The sequence below is a fragment of the Miniopterus schreibersii genome, assembly GCF_964146895.1.
Source record: "Miniopterus schreibersii genome assembly, chromosome: 6".
NCBI lineage: Eukaryota > Metazoa > Chordata > Mammalia > Chiroptera > Miniopteridae > Miniopterus > Miniopterus schreibersii.
In genome coordinates this window covers 43,960,084-43,981,733 of record NC_138107.1, presented here as the reverse complement: position 1 = coordinate 43,981,733, position 21,650 = coordinate 43,960,084, and positions in this window count along the sequence as shown.

Genomic DNA, 21,650 nt, shown 5'->3' with positions numbered 1-21,650 from the left:
TCGGGCCCACACCCGGAGCCATGGTTGAAACCCAGGAGGGAATCTCGGCGGTGGGGGTTTCCTGGAGGAGTGAGGGGTCCCAGCCCACAGCAGGCCCCCAGCCCAGGGCTCCAGGGCCGAGAAGAGACGTCCCCACAACTCGGGGCTGTGAAACCAGCGGGGACTGTCACTACAGGAGTCCCAGGCTTTCCTCTTAAGGGGCCTGCTCACTGACTCCCTCAGATGCGCTCCCTCTGAGCCCAGCGCCGGGCAGCAGCTTGAAAGGACCTGGGACACTTGGGGAGGAACTAACCTGCCTGAAATCCGGGCGAGAGGTGGAGGGGCGGCTTCCTCCCAGGCAGAAGGGCTGGCAGAGGCGGTTGCTCCTTTGGTGAGTCCTCCCCGCACACAGCCGGCAAGCAGGCGCCATATTTGAGTTGCCAGCACCTGACTCGCACCTTTGGCCCCGCCCCGTGATTCCCGGAGGCCCTGCCCCTCCCCACCTGCAGCTCATCCAGGCATTTCCAGGGGCTTTTCTGTGCAAGTGGCCTCTCAAGCCTCATGCTTAGGACTTTCCTAAAATCTCTCAAACAAGCAGCAGCGGGCCCCATACGGCTTGATAAGTGGCCCCAGGCCTGGCACTAGCGGCAGCCTGCATTGGCTCATAGCTTGACCTCTCCTGGACACCACGAAGCCCAGCTCAAGTAGCAGCCAACTACGGTTTGCTGTGTAGCTCATGCTGGGGGGCCCTGGGCAAGGCACTGGCACAGGCTGACTTTGCACCTCCTGGGAGGTCCCAGAGACAGTGCACCTGGTGGTCAGACTCGACCACGCTGGATTACAACCCTACCACATCCACGAGTGACACTCAAGGGGCGCACTTGGTGAACACCAAAGCCCCACTGAAGTAAATCCTGCTCCATAGGAGTGTCTCCAGCACAGCAGCTCTTTGGCTGTAGTTGCAGCTGGTCCTCACACCCATTGGCCTGGGGGTCAATTCCTCCCAGTGACACCAATAGCAACCAAGGCTCAACTACAATAGGACAGTGCACACAGCCCACACAGGGGAGCACCTAGAAGGCCCAGCTCAGGTGACTGGGGAGGCTGAGCCACTGGACCCTACAGTACACCTACTACACAAAGCCACTCTACCAATTCCAGGAGACATGGGAGCTCTACGTAACACATAGAAACAAACACCTGGAAGCAGCCAAAATGCAGAGGCAAAGAAACATGTCACAAAGGAAAATACAGAAGAAATCTCTAGAAGAGGAACTAAATGAAATAGAACCAAGCAAGCTACTAGATACAGAGTTCAGAATTTTGTTTATAAGGATGCTCAACTATATTAGTAAGAATATTATGAAAATAACTGAGAAAATCAATGACATAATAAAGCACCAATTTGAAATGAAGGCTACATGAACTGAAATGAAGAATAATTTACAGGGAATCAACAGCAGAGTAGAGGACGCTGAGAATCAAATCAGCAATTTGGAACATGAGGAAACAAAAGCACTCAACTGGAAGAGGAAAAAGAAAAAAGAATCCAGAAATATGAAGATAGTATAAGGAGCCTCTGGGACAACTTCAAGAGGCCCAACATTCATATTATTGGGGTGCCAGAAGGGGAAGAAAGGAACCAAGAAATTGAAAACCTATTTGAAAAAATGATTACAGAAAACTTCCCCTACCTGGGGAAAGAAATAGACTTACAAGTCCTGGAAACACAGAGAGTCCCAAACAAGAGGAACCCAAAGAGGCCCACAGCAAGACACATCATAATTAAAATGCCAAAGGTTAAAGACAAAGAGAATCTTAAAAGCATCAAGAGAAAAGCAATTAGTTACCTACAAGGGAGTACCCATACGACTGGTAGCTGATTTCTCAACAGAAACTTTGCAGGCCAGAAGGGAGTGGCAAGAAATATTCAAAGTGATGAAAAACATGAAGCTATAACCAAGATTGCTCTACCCAGCAAAGCTATCATTTAGAATTGAAGGTCAGATAAAGAGCTTCTCAGACAAGGAAAAGCTAAAGGAGTTCGTCACCACCAGACCAGTACTACAGGAAATGTTGAAGGGTCTTCTTTAACAAGAAGCTAATGAACAAAAAGAATCTGACAAACTATATAGATCCAGAGACATTGACTCATGCAACAGATGATCATATTTCAGAGAGAAGAGGGAAGAGGGGTGGAGGGTGGGAAGAGATTAACCAAAGAAGTTATATACATATTTGCATAACCCACGGACACAGTCAATAACGGGGTGAAGGCTGGGGGAGGGGGTGGGAGCAAGGTGGAAGAGGTCAATTGGGGGCACAAAATGGGACATCTGTAATACTTTCAACAATAAAGATAAATTAAAAAATAATAATGACATATATATTATATTATATATCTCTGTGTGTGTGTGTGTGTGTGTGTGTGTGTGTGTGTATGACTTTCACATCAGCCTGGGCAGATACAGACAAAAAATAAAATTAAAATAAAAATTCCAGCATAGCCAGCCTTCTCAAATCTCCAGAAATAGCTCTGTTCTGGGTCAAAAAAAAAAAAAAAAAAAAAAGAGTTAAAAAAACAAAAAAGAAAAGAGAAACTACATTAACAAGGTGAACATTAACAAAAAGAAGTGATCAGCTCATTGGATTATCCCAAGAGCTCACATATATATATATATGAAATCAGTTAAACTCAACAAAGATGTACTGGCTACCAGCAAGATAAAATACAGGGGTGGGCAAAAGTAGGTTTACAGTTGTAAGTACACAAAACAGAAACAGAGTTTATTCTTCTATTATTATTTATTTATTTATTATTGTATTATTATTAACACCCCTGTACATAAAATATTTGGAGACAGAACTTTGTAAATTTGCCAAGTAGAAAAGATTGTATATTCTTTAAGAATAATGCCATTGGTTAACCTGTCTCAGTGTCCGAATTGAGATAGAGAGAGGCCTATTTATCCCTATGGAAAGGAGAGTAGCCAGCCCACTTGCCCAGGTAAAGAAAAGAATGGAGCCCAATGTATACTGAATATACATTATATTAAACATCAGTCAAAGCATTATATTTTAATTCTTAAAGTCTCTGTGTTAATATGTTTAGCATTTATGCCAGTGCAGTTCTTTTTATTTTCCTGACATTTTATAACTTATAACTGAATGTGTACAATGACTGTATTTCTGGGAAAGCAATGGGTAAATTGAATCACATTTTCACTTATATTTCTACCATCATGTAAGTGATGCTTGATCTTGATTTCCAGAAGATTTTAGTTGGAAGTGACTCCACACATGTCATTTTTGGTTCCTTATCAAATTGTTTCTAACCATGACTTTTATTATTAAAAAACAAATTATTTATACCCATCACTTTATATTGCAATTAATCAGTAGCATTACCATCAGCACTTCAAACCATGCCAAAGGAAAAAACTAACATTCCTTGTAAAGGCAACTATATTTCCTCAGTATCGTACAAATTTCAATAAAAGCATCTTTGGATTAATTTTTTCTCTGTAAAATACAATCTAAGTAGCAGTAGTATTCAAACTTTTGTTGGCCTCTTTTGTTCAGATAGTTGTGCCCTAAGCCCTTCCTATATAGAAATTTTACCAAAAGCAGAGCAATTTTAATTGTCAGTAATATCATAAATTTGTTTGGAAATACCATACAGTTTCCATGTTCAGTTTTCTAAAGTAGTGTTTGAATTTCTTTATGAATTTTCATCTACCCTAAAGCTACGTAGTTGCCTTCTGCATAGCAGCAGGCTGGAAAAATTCTGTTCTGATTCTAGGTCTCTCATTTCTGTGACTGGATCCCTTGGAAAATATAGTATCCAAATGTCAGATAAATGAAGAGTTTTCTCTTCTGCTTTGGCACAATGAGTAACTCCTGAAAAAGCATGTCAAGAAAGCCCCAGTGTTTTAAGAACTGCAATGTTTTGTGCTCTCTTTGAGCAGAGTCCGTGTTTTGAGGAGTCACATGGCTCCTCAGTAGCTGAGACTCTACCCTGAAGTCAGGACTGTTTCTCCAGACAATGCTTTCTGTCTGCCAAGGACCATTCTCTACCTCACTTCTACCTGCCTGAGATGCCTTATACCACCCTGAGTGACTAATATCTAACCTCTACTCGGGGTACTCTGTTTCCTTCCCTTCTAATTTTATATATATATATTTTTTAATTTGTAGGAAGCCATATAAAACTACAGAAAAGATGCCTATTTTTTTCTGCATTCAAGAGAGTTTGGTAAACTGTCACATATGTCCCACATATCTCTCAGCTTTTTCTCAGGGATCTTTCCAGCTGAGAAGACAGTTGGCTTAGAGACGAAGACATCTCAACAATTTAGTTCATTTCCTTTCTCCTTCCTTCTTAGGGCAGTGGGAATGGCATTTGATTTCATTTTCTTCCAGTCAACGAGTCAACACATATTCCTTGAATAATTATTATATGTCTGGAGCAAATATAGGCTCTGGGAATAAAACAGTGAACGAAAGAGACCAAGTCTCTGCTTTCATAAATTTTAGAGTCTCAAAGCAAGGAGATTAAACCAGTTTAATTATTTCTCCTCACCTCTGAACAGTGACCTCTTCCCTCCTAGATCCCCAGTTCTAGTCAAGGAGGCCAGAAGGAAATACAGGACACAGATGTTCCTTCATGTAATTATGGTGCCTATGTCTGTAGGTATGTTTCTCATATCAAAACATTTGTCCAGACACCCTTAAAATAATTCTAAGTCACTTCTGTTTTCTGTAACTATATGCAAATCATATTGAAAATATCAGGTCATGATCTTCCCCACTCCAATTCATTCATGTCAATGAGGAAATTTTATAAAATGCATGAAAATATATATAATGACACAAAAATACAAAGCTAAATATCTGCAGTAAAGAAATGCAAATTAATTTAACCACCATATTATTTTCCTAGCAGAAATTTTAGCTAACATGAAATTTTATGAGGTATTACAACACCCATAAAGTATGGAAAATAAGTAAATGAATTCCTAAACCATGTGGCATAAATTTGATGTTACCTTTAAACATGAAAAAGAAGACTGTGATATATATATCCATCAGGATCTTGGATTTGACTAACTGGTGATCACTAATGCCTCATTGAGATGCAATTGAAAATTAATATATCTGGCAGTAAAAATATACCATAAAAGAAAGTTCACCCATGATATTTTTATAGGCTTGCCAAGTCTCTTGAATTCAGAATGTGGGACAGATGGTCACATGGTGAATTGTTCTCACTCACTAATTCTTTCTGCTGCTTCACTGATTTTGATCTTCAGATGACTTGAGTCTCATTCAGAAAGTGTGGCAAATGAAAGATTCTCAATTGATTTCACAAAAGGTAAAAAATCTTAATATATCAATGACACAAAGTTATATAAATTTTATAGACCTAAGTCAAATCAAATCCTTCCTAAATTTCTAAATCCTTCACTGGCAAATTTTGAGTTTATATTTAAGAGCAAAAATGATTTTTCTGAGAGAAAAATATGCTCAAATTCTTATTTTTACTATTCTTTTCATTTATTCAGTTATTTATTGAGTTCATATTCAATAACACTATTAATTGTTATTTATTCAGTTATTTATTTAGTCATACTTGAAGTGTATTATCCTGCTCAGGCTACCATATGAAATACCACAAACTGGGTGGCTTCAACAATGGACTGTATTTTTGACAGTTCTGAAGAGCAGAAGTCTCAGATCAAGTTTCTGACAGGTTCAGTTTCTGGCGAGAGCTCTGTGCCTGCCTTGCAGATGGCCTCCTTCCTGTTGAATTCTCACATGGCCTTTCCTCTGTGGTGTGTGAAGAGAAAAAAAAAAAAATCTGTGTCTATTCCTCTTATAAGGACATCACTTCTACTGGATTAGAGTTACAACCTTATGATCTCATTTAACCTCTGTTACTTCCTTATAGACCCTATATTCAAATACAGCCACATTATGGGTTAGGGCTTCCACATATGAACCTTAGGGTAATACAATTCAGTCCATAACACTAGGATACCCATTTTTCATCATTACAAAATGAATATTACTTTTTACATTTCATAAGAGAACATAAGATTTCCATCCCTCTCATTGCAAAAGATCATTTAAAGTTAGATATCATGCCTGTTGAGTGACAAAAGAATTATTGGCCCTGAGCTGGCATAATTTTGATCCCAGTGACAAACATAGAGATCACCTATACAAGGTTCAAAGCCAAGTGGTCAGTATTGCGGCTATAAAACAAAAAAACATGTTTTCTCATGTGGCCTAAGAAATTAAACTACTCTTTATCATCAATCTTAAATTTAAATGCTGTTTACACTGCATCCTTCATACCTAATACCAACAAATAAAGTATTTCATAGCATAAATTTTATTGTGCAAATGACAGCTTTAAGACAATTACTTTTGAGGGTTGCATTAGTTAAATACCAATGATCTATTGTTCTTGGCCGCAGCCGATTGGATGAGGGTTGTGATTTGATCTAAAGACAAGCCAAATGGAGGGTTAGTTGGGTTAGTCAGGAGCTCATGAAGGGGCCATTAACAGATCTTCAAACTCACATGCATTATGGTCATAAATGAAACCAATTCTTTCTCTTAGAAATTTGAGCAGGACTTTCTGAACAAGTCTGCCAGTTAGCATGGGCACCCGAAGATGAAGACACAGAGAAGCAGTGAGTGGGGTGTGTGGATGGTGGGCGGGAGGAGGGGAGAGGAGAGCTCTGTCAATGCAGAACCCTGAAACAGGATTTCAGAAATGTTTCCTGGAGAGGTGAGCAATAAAGAATTTAATCTTGCCCAAAGAGAGGTCAACCGTTTCCTTCTGCTCCTGCAAGGTAATCACTAAACCTTTGGAGCCTTGTAAAAGTGTCTTTGTTTACCTGGAAGCCTTGGGCCATCCTGGATAGTCTAACAGTGTGGTTTAGGGTGGTGAGCCTTCATTCACAAGGCATCTGCTAGACTTCCAGGGTAGGCAGAGGCTGAGGTCAGCCACATGGTCAGTCAACCCTGTCTACATGATGAGACCCTGATAAAAACTCTGAACTAAAGGCTCAGGTGAACTTTCCTGGTTAGCAGTACTCCATATACATTGTCACACTTTGTTTCTGGGAGAGTCACCACTATCCAAGGAAAGGACAACTGGACCCTCCATGTTGGAACTTTTCTGCACACCCACCAGGCATCTTGAACAAAGTCTGGTTACATGTAGTTTTGGTTCTTCCTTCAAAACAATGCTGCATAACCTTTTCCAGGTAACTCTGAAGCCCAGCCACATTGATACTTCCCTTCCATGTTTCGACAGATGTCCCTACAGTGAACTCTCCCTCTAAGGGAGTATGTGAGAGCATAACAAACCTAGTACTGCAGTCAAAGAAGTAGTGTTTATTTTAGATATTTTCTTTTCTTTAATTCGCTCTTGCAAATATGCTGCAGTGAAATGTAAGTATTTGTAGGAGAGATTTGTTACGGTCTAGACCACTGCTAAGGTAATATGAGATGACAAAAAGCCCGATAAAGATAGTTGTAAAATAACAACAATAAAAAATTTGCTGTAGAAATTTTTGTTTTTTTATGGTTAGAGGAAGGCTGTTCTTAGGCAGCTGGTAAGCTTTATGAGAGGAAAAATGGCTTTGGGGGTATCCTTGTGTTTACCTTGTTGCTACTGTGGTGCTTACCAGTGCTTCGGGCACTTCCTTTACATGGATGCTGTCATGAAAAAAAATGTCTGTCCTCTGACTCATTTCCTTGGGACCCTGTTCCTTGCTTTCCAAGGACATAAATTGCTAATAGGATAAATGTGTTCTGAGTTATTTAGTGTTGTTGGCTTAATACATAACCACTCAGAGATAACATTTATATTTTTGGCAAGATCTTTTATAATGTGTATCTACAAATCAAAGCCTTTAGGTAGGACTTCAGGTAGACCAGTCGTAGGAGTCTTTGCCTGCAGTGGCTTTGGAAAAGCATTCAGAGATCTGTGTTCTGTTCTGCCACTGGTGAAATGTGCTTCAAACAAAAAATTTAATCTTCTTCTGTTTTTTTATCTGTAAAAGGAGAACACTGGTCCTACCATCTTATACACAGGGAGACCCTACAAATGACTAACATTATCTCTATGGAGGGTAACTATATACCCAGGTTTTCAAGAGACAGTGACAAATTATTCCTATTGGTCCAGCATAATTATTAATTAATCATTAAGCATGCCCCTTTCACACTCAAAATCAGCCCAGTTTGGATGATAGCCAAGCATATTTTGTGCCAAGTGTCTAGTTTATAGGAAACTCGTCGCTGTTGTCCTAATGATCCGCTAGCAGTGAGCATAGGTAAGACTTACAGCTCAAGGATCTGTAGCTAAACCTCACCTTGGATAAAAAGCCAGACTCTCCTGTGCCTCATGTAGGATATATCTTTTTAAAAATTGTTTCAATGACTGAGCCATTTTCCCCAAAAGGTTTTAACATAAAAGTTCTATGTCAAAAAATAATTAGAGATTATTTTTTAGAAAACCAATATTATATTTTTCTTCCATCCTTTATTCTTTTCTACCCACATCCTTCACCCCTGCCAACAGTGTAAATCAAAAGGGAGCAAAAGTTATCTAACTCTAATTATCTAGGTTTACATTTTCCTCAATTCATTGAAATCCTCCCTTTCTGAAAATCCCTTCCATTCAGGAGACTCCAGTGAGCGTATTCATGCTTCAAACAAATCTGCTTTTGTTAATCATCAAAAGGTATTTTCTTTAATAAGTGAAGCTCTGCAGGCCCTGCAGCTGTGTTGTTTATTTTATAGCAAGCACAAAGACAAATTATTTTTTTTTAAATACTATAATTAGATTAGTGTTCTCTTTACTGAAGCATCTGTAGAAAAATGAGAGTGTGTTTTTTTTGAATGAATGAACAGTCACATTTATTTTTATTAAATCTGAACCCATCCTCTGAGATAGCTGAATTTAATTTTATGTTCTAATACAACATGTAATATTCTAACTTTTTTTAAGATAAAGCCATGGTCCCCCGTAAAAGGAGGTTGGACTAAATTGAATCTTCTGATTCCGATTTCATGAACTGAATTAAAATCTCCCTTGGGTGCAGGATTGCGTTTGTGTTGAAGAATGACTACATTAAGGTATGTATTTGCATACATAAACAAATATATCCGGATGGTTATCTACGACCTGTCATTGACATAGAGAATATCATAGAATATAATAACATTACACTTTTGTTATGACTCTCTAGGTCTTTACTCAAAAGTTTTGAAGGTGCTGTTTATAAATCAAAAGGCTTCCAAAATAGAAACATTTTTAAAGTTTTGGAGACTGATTCATCAACATCGCATCCATGAAATGGTTCCTTAGAACTTTCTAGACCGCAATAAAATCACCCAGGGAATAAGTCATCACCTCTGGACCAGCCACCTTCCCTTTTTGCTTTAACACAGCCAGTAAGAAAACTATTTTCCTTTCTCTGTGTCATTTTAATCTTAGTCAGTGAAAGCAATTTAGTGTTATATTTTTAGCTACAACAAAACCACAAACTTTGTAGGTTAAAACAACAACGTATTATTACATTTCATAGTCTGTGGGTTGACTGGGTTCAGCGAGGTGGTCTTGGTTGATGCTTCTCAAGTAATTACAGAAAAACTGTGGGTAGGGCTGGAGTTATGTGAAGTCCCAACTGGACTAGACACCCAGATGGACTTACCACATGCAGTTGACTTTGCAGCTGAGATGTTCTAACAGCAGGAACCTGGCCATTCCCTCGCTCTCTTTCTCTCGTCTTCCTTTTCCACACCACCTGTTCCCATGACCACTGTTGACATCCTCACAGCACCTTCTCAGAACCATTGGACTTTTACATGGCAACTGGCTTCTGCCAGAGCAAGTTCCAAAAGCCCAAGGCAACAGCTCCCCCGCTGCCTTTTATTCCCTAACCTTGGAAGTCACAGAGCGTGCCTGCCGTTGCTTTCTATTTGCTGGGCAGGGCTGTTTCGGATCCAGTGCCAGAGGGGAGTCCTGAGACAACCTAAGCACCAGAAGACAGTTTCACTGAGCTGCCTTGGGGCCTGGTGGGGGTGGGTGGCTGTGGAGGAGAAGGGGGTGAGGATAGGGCAGTGCATTTGCAGACAAGCAACCACAAAAAAACAAAAAATTACATGACTTTAAAATGAATTTAGTAATAACAAAGAATAAATGTCATCCACTTCTCAAGCTTATACATTTGGCCAAAAGTTTCTCTTGGATTCTTAATAAGTATACATTTATCATCTTAAGCCATTTTGTTATTTATTTTTTAATTTTATGTAATTGTTTCTTTTTTAAGTATAGTACTATAATCATTGCCTGTTATGTTCTTTATAATATATATTTTTATTCTAACAACATGAGTTAAACAGGCAATTATGGGCTGGCCTAAGGCTGTAGCAGAGCCTCTGACAGAATTATTAGTCAACTTTCAGGACATAATTAATTTGAGTCATGAAGAATTCTCAGTCAAACATCCAAGCAGTAATACAACTTGTTGCAAAAACAATAATAGTAATGATTTTTGAGAAAATATCTTTATGATTATGTTAAGGTCTAACAAAAGGGACATATTAAATTCTCAGTGATAGCAGTAGGTTCCAGTATTTAACCCTAATTTTTAGCTATAATTGATAATGTCCATGAAAAGGAAATAGATGTTAAATGATTTTCAGACCATATTTTGCAAAAAAGAATACCTTATTTCTCTTCACTACATAATTTCTTATTCATTCTCTACAACCTCTCTTCGTATTTATAAGAATAGAGACCTAAGGAAATATACAACTTTTATTATACTTTCCCAAGAATACACTAAAAGTCTTCTTGCTAAAGTTTAGTGAAAAAGTGTAGATTCTACTGAGTGAGTTATTATTTTCAGAAAAAGAAGGCGAAAGCCTTAGAAAACTACACAAATTATTCAGTAATGTTTTTCAAAGTAGCTTTATTTTTGTTTTTTACTCTTCTAAAGCATTTTCTTCCTATTTAAATCAATATATTTAAAATGCATGCAATCAACACATCATTGTAACTTTCTCCAAAAACTGAGTTGTAAACACTGAAAAATTCCGTTTAAATAAAAGGTGAGAAAAAATTCTAAAGCAACCTGAAAGCAATACAAAAATGTTAAAATTTTTATTTTTCCACAACTACATTGATCACAAAATTATTCTAATCAAGATACATTGTTTTAAAATGGATTTTATACACAAGAGAAAGTTTACCTAAGGTACTCTTTGGAATTCAGAAATGGAAAATTGGAAACCTCTTAGATATGGGCCATTGGTTTGAAAATAGACTATGTGTAAAATACTAGAGATACAGATAAATAAAAAGAGGCAGAAGTTAAGCAGAATAAAACCTTTAATATATTTTAAAAAGAAAGAGAAAGGGGAAAAAAAAGCTAGAATTATAATTCAAAGTGGAAAAAAGGTAGAGGCAACCATAGAGAGTGTTTTAATGAATTGAGTGTGGTAGAAATATTTTCTTTTCAGTCAAAAATATATTTTAAGAAATTCTAATAGAAGGGGAAAAAAGAAAATTCTTACAAACCAACGTAACATTCAGAAAAAGTGTTGCAGATAAATGAAATCACAAATTGTAGGCCAAGTTTAACTTTAAAATAAATCAGTGTTCTAGATTAGATCTACCCAGCAAGGTTGAAAATTATTCTTTTGTTTTTTAGTGTGTTCTACAACTACATTCCAATATCTACAACTGGCATTTTCAGTATTATTATACATAATTCAGAAAGGATGAGAGCCCTTTATTCTGGTTCAAGTGGAGAAGTTATGTTGAAAGCCGTACCTCCCAGGTAGCGAATACTGAAAAGTGTGTCTTTTATCCAGCTGCTTGGAGTTGAGCCTAACCTTATTTGTGGCTCAGTCAATTCTTTTGTTAAGAGACAGGCCCATCTCTGCTGGTGGACTTGCTGCTGTTTTCTTAGCCCACAGTCCAAAGCTCTGCCTCAGGGCCTCCTTGAAATGTGTCTTTTTCCAATTGTTCCACAGACAAATCAGGATGCAAGAGCTGCCTAAGGTTCCAGATTTTATCCTGTCTCTTCTCAGCTCCTCACTGTAGGGTATTTTTACTCTGTACTGTGAGCATTGATTTAAAGTGGTGACAAGTCCTCAATCTTCTCGGCTGTGATCTTGTCTTACTCATGGGTAATTCTGAATAAACCACTCAGAAAATTCCGTCCATTCTGATATTCTCCTTATCTTTCCAAGAAAGTTGAGAATCCCTGCAGGAAATATGCAAGAATTATTTTGGGAGAAAGAAAAATGTATTTTTTCCTTATAGCTCTCCCTTGAGCTGGAGACAAGCTAAGTCTTGCCTCTGTCCAATTAATTATGCTTCAATAAAAATACTAATCTAGTATTTTAAAGAGCTATAAAATAATAATCTAGTCTCTTTCATTAAACTATGAAATAATTTTCTAATTAACTAAGCTCCTGGCTGATACAATGCCTCACAAATAATAAATATTAAATAAATTTTGAATAATCTTTGCACAAAATATAAGATAATTATTTTGGAGAAAGAAAAATATTTTTTTTTCCTTTTAGTTATCCCCCAGCTGGATACCAACTGAGTATTGTCTCTTTCCAACTAATTATGCTTCAATGAAATAACTATAAAATAATAATCTAGTCTATTTCATAAGATAATAAAATAATTGTTTACTTAACTTAGCTCCTGGCTGATACAATACTTTACAAATAGTAAGCACTAAATAAACGTTGAATAAATAATTATCTTTAACTTTAAATAATGCAGTCTCATACTTTTTTGAAAAATACTGATTGCTGCCTGTATGTGACAAACAGAGAGGTGACTATATACAGTTGCTGCTATTATGGGGCTTGCAATCTGATGTTGAAATCATTATAGTTTTAGTTTGAATTTTTGTATTACTATTAAGATATTTTTTCTGCATTATTTCTTTTGTGAATTAACTGTTCATGGATTTTACTAATTTTTCTATTGAAATTTTTTGCATGCTTTTCTAAATATCCAGTGAGAACTCTTTTTACATTATTAGCTGTTTGCCATATTTATTGCATATAGACTTGTACAATACTTTAACACTTGGGTTGACATACCAGCTAGCCATACCATCCTGGGAAAGTTAATTATGCTAAATCTCAACTGAGATTAAAATAAAACCTACCTCAAAAGATTGTTGTGATAAATAAATTGGATTATTCATATAAACCTTTAAGTATAAGATCTTAAATAGTAAGTACTCAGTACATAAATATTAGTTTTATTATTAATATAAGTATGGTATTTTTTGTTCAGATAGTTCCTTGTCATACAAAGATCAATTAAAAATTAATCCATTTTTCTGATTATAAGTCATATAAATGTTCTCAGTTCATAGCTGCCTTAGTGTCTAAGTAATTTTTCAGGGTACCCCTAGATCAAAAGAAATACCTACTACTGTTTGTTAAGTTATTAGGTCTGAACAATTTAGGAAGTATTTATGTCCTACTAACAACTTAGCTTTTTGGGGGAAAAATCACATAGATTAGAAATACTTTTTACTTTATTCTTATATAATTGCAATTACTTATGTGTGTGCTTACTGCGTACTGAACAGCTTCTCAAAATCTCAAAATCAGATTGAGCACTGCCACCTTCACCTCCTGACACACATTGAATTGTATTTGCTTCTATCGCAGCAGTTATTGTGGTAAAGATAGGATGTCAATGAAACAAATGTACCTTGATCTAATGAGGAGACTGTACCTGCACTGTGTAGCTTGTGCCAGATCTAACGGATGTCGAATTTTGCTATATTTCCCTTGAAAATTTAAAATATTCTATGTCCCATGGTGTCCCTCTGAGTTGAGCCTATGAAGGGCACTGGTGATTTGCTACAAAATTTGGGAACCAGGGGTTATATGTTTTTACATTAGCTTTTATTTTCATATATATATATTATTATTAAAATATTATTATTTTCATATATATATGTATATCAACCTCACTGCTCCCACACATATTTTAGAAAATCTTCTATAAATTCTTACTGGTATACACAAATTCAACTTTTTCTATTTCAAAGGTAAGGGTTATTTCCATCTCTTCTCTCAAAATAGAAAAAGGAGACAAAGTACCTGGCAGATGGAATTATATAAGCATATAAGAAGGAAAGTACAGGCTTTAAATAAATGAGAAAAGGTCACTGACTAGGTGAGATATTTGTGTGAATCAGACATGGCACTGTAACATTTTCAAAGCAAGTACAATAGATAGATCCAAATACAAAAGTCAGAAAAATAACTTATGACTAGGACTAAAATAAATCTTAGAGTGCATGCAAAAGTCTACTGAGGAAAATGAACACTCTGTTCTTTGTGAACCAACATTTATCAGTAATCCTCTGCGCTGGCACTCTGTGTTGAGTACCAAATGCAATATCACAGCACATTCTTTGGGTCCCAGAGTCCCCTTTGCACACTTTACTTCGCTATAGGCAGTGACGGAGCAGAGGAAGGCCAGGGCAGGGCCACTCTGCAGGCTGGGGCAGTGCTGCCCTTGGGACAGGTCCCAAGCGAAGTCCAAACAGGAGCCGTGTTTAAGGCAAAGGAAATGCCCAATGCTGCAACACAGAGCAAGGGAATGGATCAGGCAACTTTAGTCAAAGGAAGCATACAGGCACCGTGATGAGCACATCAAGTTCATAATTCTTTATGAACTTAATTTTTTAGGTAGTAAGAAAGAAATGGAATGGCAGACCAGAGAATCTTTACCTCCAGGAACTAGCTCCATGACCTGAGGCTGTTCCCTTGAACTCTGTGGCATTCAATCTCTGGGTGACTGAGGCCACTGACACTGTCCTGCGAGGTAGTTTTCAGCAATTTTTAAAGGAGAGTAGAACACCATAGGTAGAAAAGGTATAATATAGTCCTATTTTCCTGTGTTTAGGTATTTATAGAAGACTATTTTTTAATGAAGAATTTTGAAATCCAGATTATTCCAAAAGTGTTAGTGCAGTTTTACACTTTAACAGCTTCAGAAGTTTAATACAACAAATTTATTTTAAAAACAGCATTGAAAGTTCAATTAGGTATAATTATATTTTTGGAATTTGGAATTTTGAATACTATATTTTTCATTTAAAATTTTTCCTTTAACGTTTGCTGTTTTCACTTAGAGAAACTAAAACCAAAAGTTAATATCAAAAATTTCACTAAAATTATAAAAACTGGGTAAGTGCTGATTAAATGTAAATAATGGTGCTTTCAAGGGAACTTTGATATGTTTTAACATTATATGTCTCAACTTACTAAAGCTGCACCTGTGCTAAGACTTGTGGGACAAGGTGTTCATAATTTAGGCAGCTTTTTATGTTCTACTGATGGAGTCAAAACTTTGCAGCCTTTCTCGAGATACATCTTAATATATTTGTAACATCTTTTGCAACATCTATGGCACATGCTCTCAGTTTTTACGAATTCTGAAGATGTAGTTTTTGTAAGTGGCTTAAACTAAGTCGGGCTGATGGTGAAAGACTAAAACTAGCTAGTACAGATGAAAGTTAGGAGAGCGAGCTGGGGCCTGAGGGTCAGAGGTCGTTCGTGTGAGATGTAAAGAGCAAGGAGTGAGGCTGATCGGCACAGGGGGCCTGGCCAAGCAGGTCAGGCAAAATCACTATAAACAAAAGACGGGAAGGTAATACAGAGGAACTGGACAGTCCCCATGTCAGAAAAAAGTGGTTTTGAAGGAAATGTACTTTCCCTCTAATGTGATTTATATTTTTAAATAAATTTCTTTACACATGTTCTCAGAAGAAAGAACAAATTCTTTTTCACTTCATAATGACACTTGAAGTGTTGAATGAATATCTGAAAACAAATAAGGCTGCAATGTCCAATGTCCTATGGAAAAGACAACCCTTCCCCAATTTTTGACATTTATATATTTATTTATACACATAATATATAAGATACATATATCATACATTATTATTTTCTAGAAGTTAACTTTTACAGGGTTTAAAGTGTATATGAATATAATTTAAACCATGTCATATACAATTAACTAAAACAATTATACAATGTCTGAGGCCCAAAGCTAATAGGTTATAAACAATTGTATAGTGTTATCAGGAATCTTATATTAAAATAAACAATTAAATGTCAAGAAAAAGATTATTTTTCTTCTCTGAAATATTTTACCTAAGCCTTTAATGATACATTTCTTGGAGGCTTATGATTTATTTTATTTGAAACACATTTACATATTTTTCCTTTACAGATAAAACTACATTTTTTAAATCTCAACATGCATATGGGGATTTTAGAGAATGTGTTGGTTTCAGAAGATGAGATTACTTTAAATTCTCCTATAGAATAAAAAATATACTATGCACAAGGCAGCCCAAACTTTTGATAAATGACCGTACTAAATACAGTTTGACTGTCACTTCCATGTCCTGTTCTCCATCACATATCTGATATTGACATTTCCAGGGCAAATTCTCTGGCTCAATATACTCAGGGGTTTTTTGTGTTTTTTTTAAGGGAAAAATGACACATTACTGATTCTGTTTTGATGGGTAGCATTTACAATCAACAACCTGAAGATTTCTAGGTATATCCCACCACAATGGACACATGCATCAATTAGTAAGGTGCTGAAGCAAAGTAAATTATTGAGAAGTAGATTGTTATTCTCATTTTTTAAATAAGTCAGCCATAAAATATTTATGAAGGATCATTTCATGCCTAGAACTCTGCTAGGTACTACGGGGAAAAGAAACTTCCAGGACATAAGGTCTCTAGTGACTAGGAACTTAGGATCTTGGCAACAAAAGTATCACCCACTTATGTTCAAGCCAGTCAGGTCTGATGTGGTTACTATGACTGAAACTATGTGAATTTAGATGTTGTTTGATTCCATCTAAAGCAAGAAATGACAGCAAAAAAACTTACAAAAGTTAGCTTCTGGGCAGGATTGCATGTGAAAAAGGGGATAAACTTAGAGTTTAATCTTTAATTCTTAATACAATTCTTAGAGGAAATGACTCCCAAATACTTAGTGTTTCACTACAAAAATAGTCTGACATTTTTCCTTTTTATATATATACATTTTTAAATTATATGATACATATTTATGTTAAAAATATAAAAAGTACAGATTAACAAGAGGAAAGTTATCTAGAGATTATTATTTTAAAAGTTTCACTAATATTTTATGTGTTATGGAGCTATCCACCTGAAACCTATATGATTTTATTGACCAATGTCACCCCAATAAACTCAATTTAAAAAATAAAATAAAATATGACTAATACCTATGTATATTAATTTCTTATGGTTGTCATAACAAAGTAACACAGGTTTGGTGGCTTATACAACAGGCATTTATTTTCTCACAATTTTCAGGCTAGAAGCCTCAGATCGAGGTGCTGCGCGTTTGGTTTCTTCGAGGTCTCTCTCCTTGGCATGCACAAAGGCTTCTTCTCTCTGTCTTCACAGGGCCTTCTCTTAGTACTTCTGTGTGTCTAATCTCCTCTTACAAAAACACCAGTCTAACACTATGCTGTACACCTGGAACTAATATAAAAAAATATTGAACGTAAACTGTAATTGAAAAATAAAAAAATTTTTAAAAAGAAAAAAAAATCACAAAATGGAAAAAGAAAAAAACCCACCACCAGTCATATTAGAATTGAACCCCCTCATGTGGCCTCATTTTATACCTTAATTGCCCCTTTAAAGACCTTATCTCCAAGTATGGTTGCATTTTGAGGCGTTGGGGGTTAAGACTTCAACATATAAATTTGGGGAAATATAATTTAAATCATAAAAACATGTATATAAATTGATAGATGATAGATAGATGATAGATGATAGATAATAGATGATAGCTGATAGGTGATAGAAGTAAAATTATACATATATATCCTCCTCTTACTTTATATGATTTTTTATGTATTAATTTATCTTTATTTTTGAAAATATTGCAAATGTCCCCCCATTGACCCCCTCCTCCCTGCATCCCGCCCCCCAGGCCTTCAGCACACTATCACCTGCGTCCCTGGGTTACACATACATGCCTATAAGTTCTTAGGTTAATTGCCCCCATCCACCTGCCCCCGCCGTCCCTCCGAGACCCCTCAGTGTGTTCCGTGCGCCCGTGTCCCTGGACCTGTCCTGTCCCTCGTCCTCTGAACCCTGCCAGCCCTGCCGTCACCGAATGTGATTAAAACTCATTATTTTCGTCAGTTAACCGTTAAGCAGAACGTAAGTCATTTCAGTTGCTCCTGGGGAATAACCCCGGTCGCTTTCTTCGCATCATCCGCCCCCTGGTGACAACTGGAGGTTTTGTCCCGCGTCTGACTTGTCCTCGCAGCAGAGCCGGTGCCCCACCGGAGGCCCAGCAGGCCCGCGGGCTGGCGAGATGGGCAGGCGCCGAGGGCCCGGCAGCGGCCTTTCCCTTGGGGGCCTCTGCGTCTAGACACCCGAATACTCAGCCCTGACACTTCATTCGCCTTGGCGACACACTGGGAGGCAGGGGTCGACAGGCCGTGGCTTCCGGTTAATGTGGCAAATAAAGCAAAGTTGTAAATGTTTTATTGCCAGTTCCCTTTTCCTGCCCTGCTCATTTTCCTGACACCCTCCACTGATCGTTTAGATGCAGATTTGTTTCTTGGAGACACGGAAAAAATGGCCTAAGAATGATATCATAGATACTAGGTAAGTCTCTGAGTTGGTGGTTTCTCAGAAATAAAAGGAAAATTCTAGATTTCCTCAGGGAGACTGGCGCTCCGGTTCCCAGGCTGCTCTCGTTTGTCCCTGTTCCACGCTGGGCTGCCTCAGTGTTCTGTGTGATCGCTTTAAGTGTTCCGGGCTGCCCACACCCTATGCCTTCTGAAAGTCTTTTTTGCTAAACTATTTTTCACAGATTCCGAATGTGATGCATTATACAGCACATTAAACAAAGTACAAGATTGGGGGGTAAAACAGAAAAGAGAGAGTGAATGCAAGATGATTCCTTTGCTTTTGAAAAATTTAATTTTTCTTAGCAAATGATCCAATTACCTTTTCAAAATCACCAGTGCTCTCAGTACCGTCATTGCCATGCTCCACATTTGTCGCAGCTCAGTGCTGCAGGGTGTCTCAAAATCTCTGTATGTTTCTGGCCACAGCCTTTGAAGCAGTAAAATCTCCCTTAGAAAAAGGGGCGGGTTTTGAAAAAGCACATAAACATTTTCTAGAAGGATAATTGACTCTGTCTGTCATTCCCTTACGCTTTACTTTTTGTTCTCTCTCTCATTCTCCTTCAGAATACATATCAATTCAAATTTCAGTTTCTTACCTTTAGGTCCGCATAGAGTCACCAACAGATAGACGTGGAATGCGGAGTGTCCTCCTGACCATAATGGCAATGTAGGCGCTTATTTCTGCTCAAGATGAGGAAAGCTCTCTTCAAACGCCTGCTAAATGTGTCTTTCATTCAACAGAGGTAATTAGTGTCAGTTACATAAGATGAGCAACTATTTGCTTCAAAGATATTATATTGGCTTAATTGCATTTGAATGCTGAACACTGTAAAGGATTAAGTTCCCTGAGAATGGAATATTTTCCTCCTACATGGTGAAAGGATAGCTCATGAAACTAGGGTCAGAGAAATTTACAATCAGTTTGGAAATGACAAATATTTTCTGATTGTTGATATGAACCATACGTATGTATCTTCCAAACGTCCAAAATTCCATATCCCTTTAATCAAATTGGATCTTTAATCATATCAGCTCCATAAGTAGAAGAAACACACAGTTAATTGCTCAGCCCAAAGTGGGTCTTGGTGAACAAAATGACAATACATCTCACACTCACAAAATCATCAAACAAAACTGTGAAGCTGCTCTCTCTGGACTTTTGGGTGGAGTCATTATATTGCAACAGTGTTTGGGTTTTAATTAAAACACAGATCTAGTAAATCATCCTTAGTAAGAGTGGCACTGTTTCATGAGACTAAAATAAATTGCCAAGTAATAAGCAACTAAAGCAAAAATAAGAAAAAAACCCACAATTATTTTTGCTTTAATTTTCAGCCAGACAAATAAATAGGCCCAAATGGAAGCAACCGATGTCTAGAACTTGGTAGTACAAATTCATTACCCCCTAAAACTGCTTCTCTTTTGGATGAGGAAGTTCTATCTCTGACTCCAAATGAAGTGACAGCAAGATACCAAGTTTAAAATTCTCAAACTGTCAAGGGCTGTTTTACTAATTATCCAGATTCCAAGGCAATCGTACAACCGCAATCATTCACCTCACGCCTGGAAACATAAGTCTTATTCTTTTGATGAATATTTATAAGACAGCGTAAAGCAGTCTACTTTCTTTTCCCTTCAGGCAAGACAATTTCGAGTTCATCAATATGTATTACCAAGGACTTTTATAAAAGGCACTTCAAAGGAAATTCATCAGGCATTCCTTTTGTCTTGATTTCTGTTAGACGGATACTTCCTTTTGACAAGTATCAATAAATTATCCTCTGATGGCTAGAAACTTGATGTCTTACTCAGAAACTTCCTCACACAGCAAAATCTGGGCTTTGAGTTTCGAGCAGAATTATTAAAGTCCCCCATATAATTTAAGGACAGACGGAAGATATGCAAATTAAAAATAATAAAACAAATATCTATATAGTCCCCCTACAGCACACAGGATCGAGCTGTCCCAGGGTTGAGCATTTTCTTGCTGTATACCATTTGCAGCTTTTCGATTTGCCATGCCAGCCTATTTAGAATTCCCTCACAGGTTTAAAAAAGAACTTGCAAGCCTCGGTTTATGGATAAGTGGAAGAACCACGCCAAATAAAACCAAATCAGTGTAGATATGGAAAGTAGAGAATGACAGGCTGTCTCTCTCCATAAGGGGGATTAGTTTTCTCTTTTGAATTACACTGGCTGGGCTCATCTGTAAGAGGAAGGTGAACAAATGCGATCATCTAAAATAAGAATGAAAAGTATTATTGTTCTATTTAAAGAGCTTTGTAAAAGGATATAAACATTCTTTTATTTTTATTCTTTCTAAAAAAAAACTTTGTTTTATTATTATGGGCAAAATGTATTTGAAATACAGAAACACAACTGATATCTATTTCTATAAATAAACACATAAAATAGCATGTTGACTAAAGAGTCTACCGTATTTTATGGCTTTACTCTTTACAGAGTTATTGTGCTAATTATAAAAATATTTCCACATCCTAAGAAATTATTTTGTTGTTATCTAGTACAATATAAAATAAAGTATGATGTCTATTTTAAGCTCGATTTTTAAAAGGGTGGCGTGTGGGCTTGAATATATGCTTTGCAAACCAATTGTAATATTAATCAAACAGCCATTTTTTTACAAGCTCATATGCACTACCAAAACATATCTTATTTGTGAAAACATAATTCACAATGAATAAGTAATTTGGGATGTAGAGTCTATTTATAAAAATAAAAGGAAGAAAATGGAGAAAATAATTACAAGCAGGACACTGGCCATGCTCTCTGAGTCCCTAAGAACTATGACAGATTACTCAGTGGCTTTAGAAATGTCATTTAATACAACAGTATTTATTTGAAAATAGTTTACTT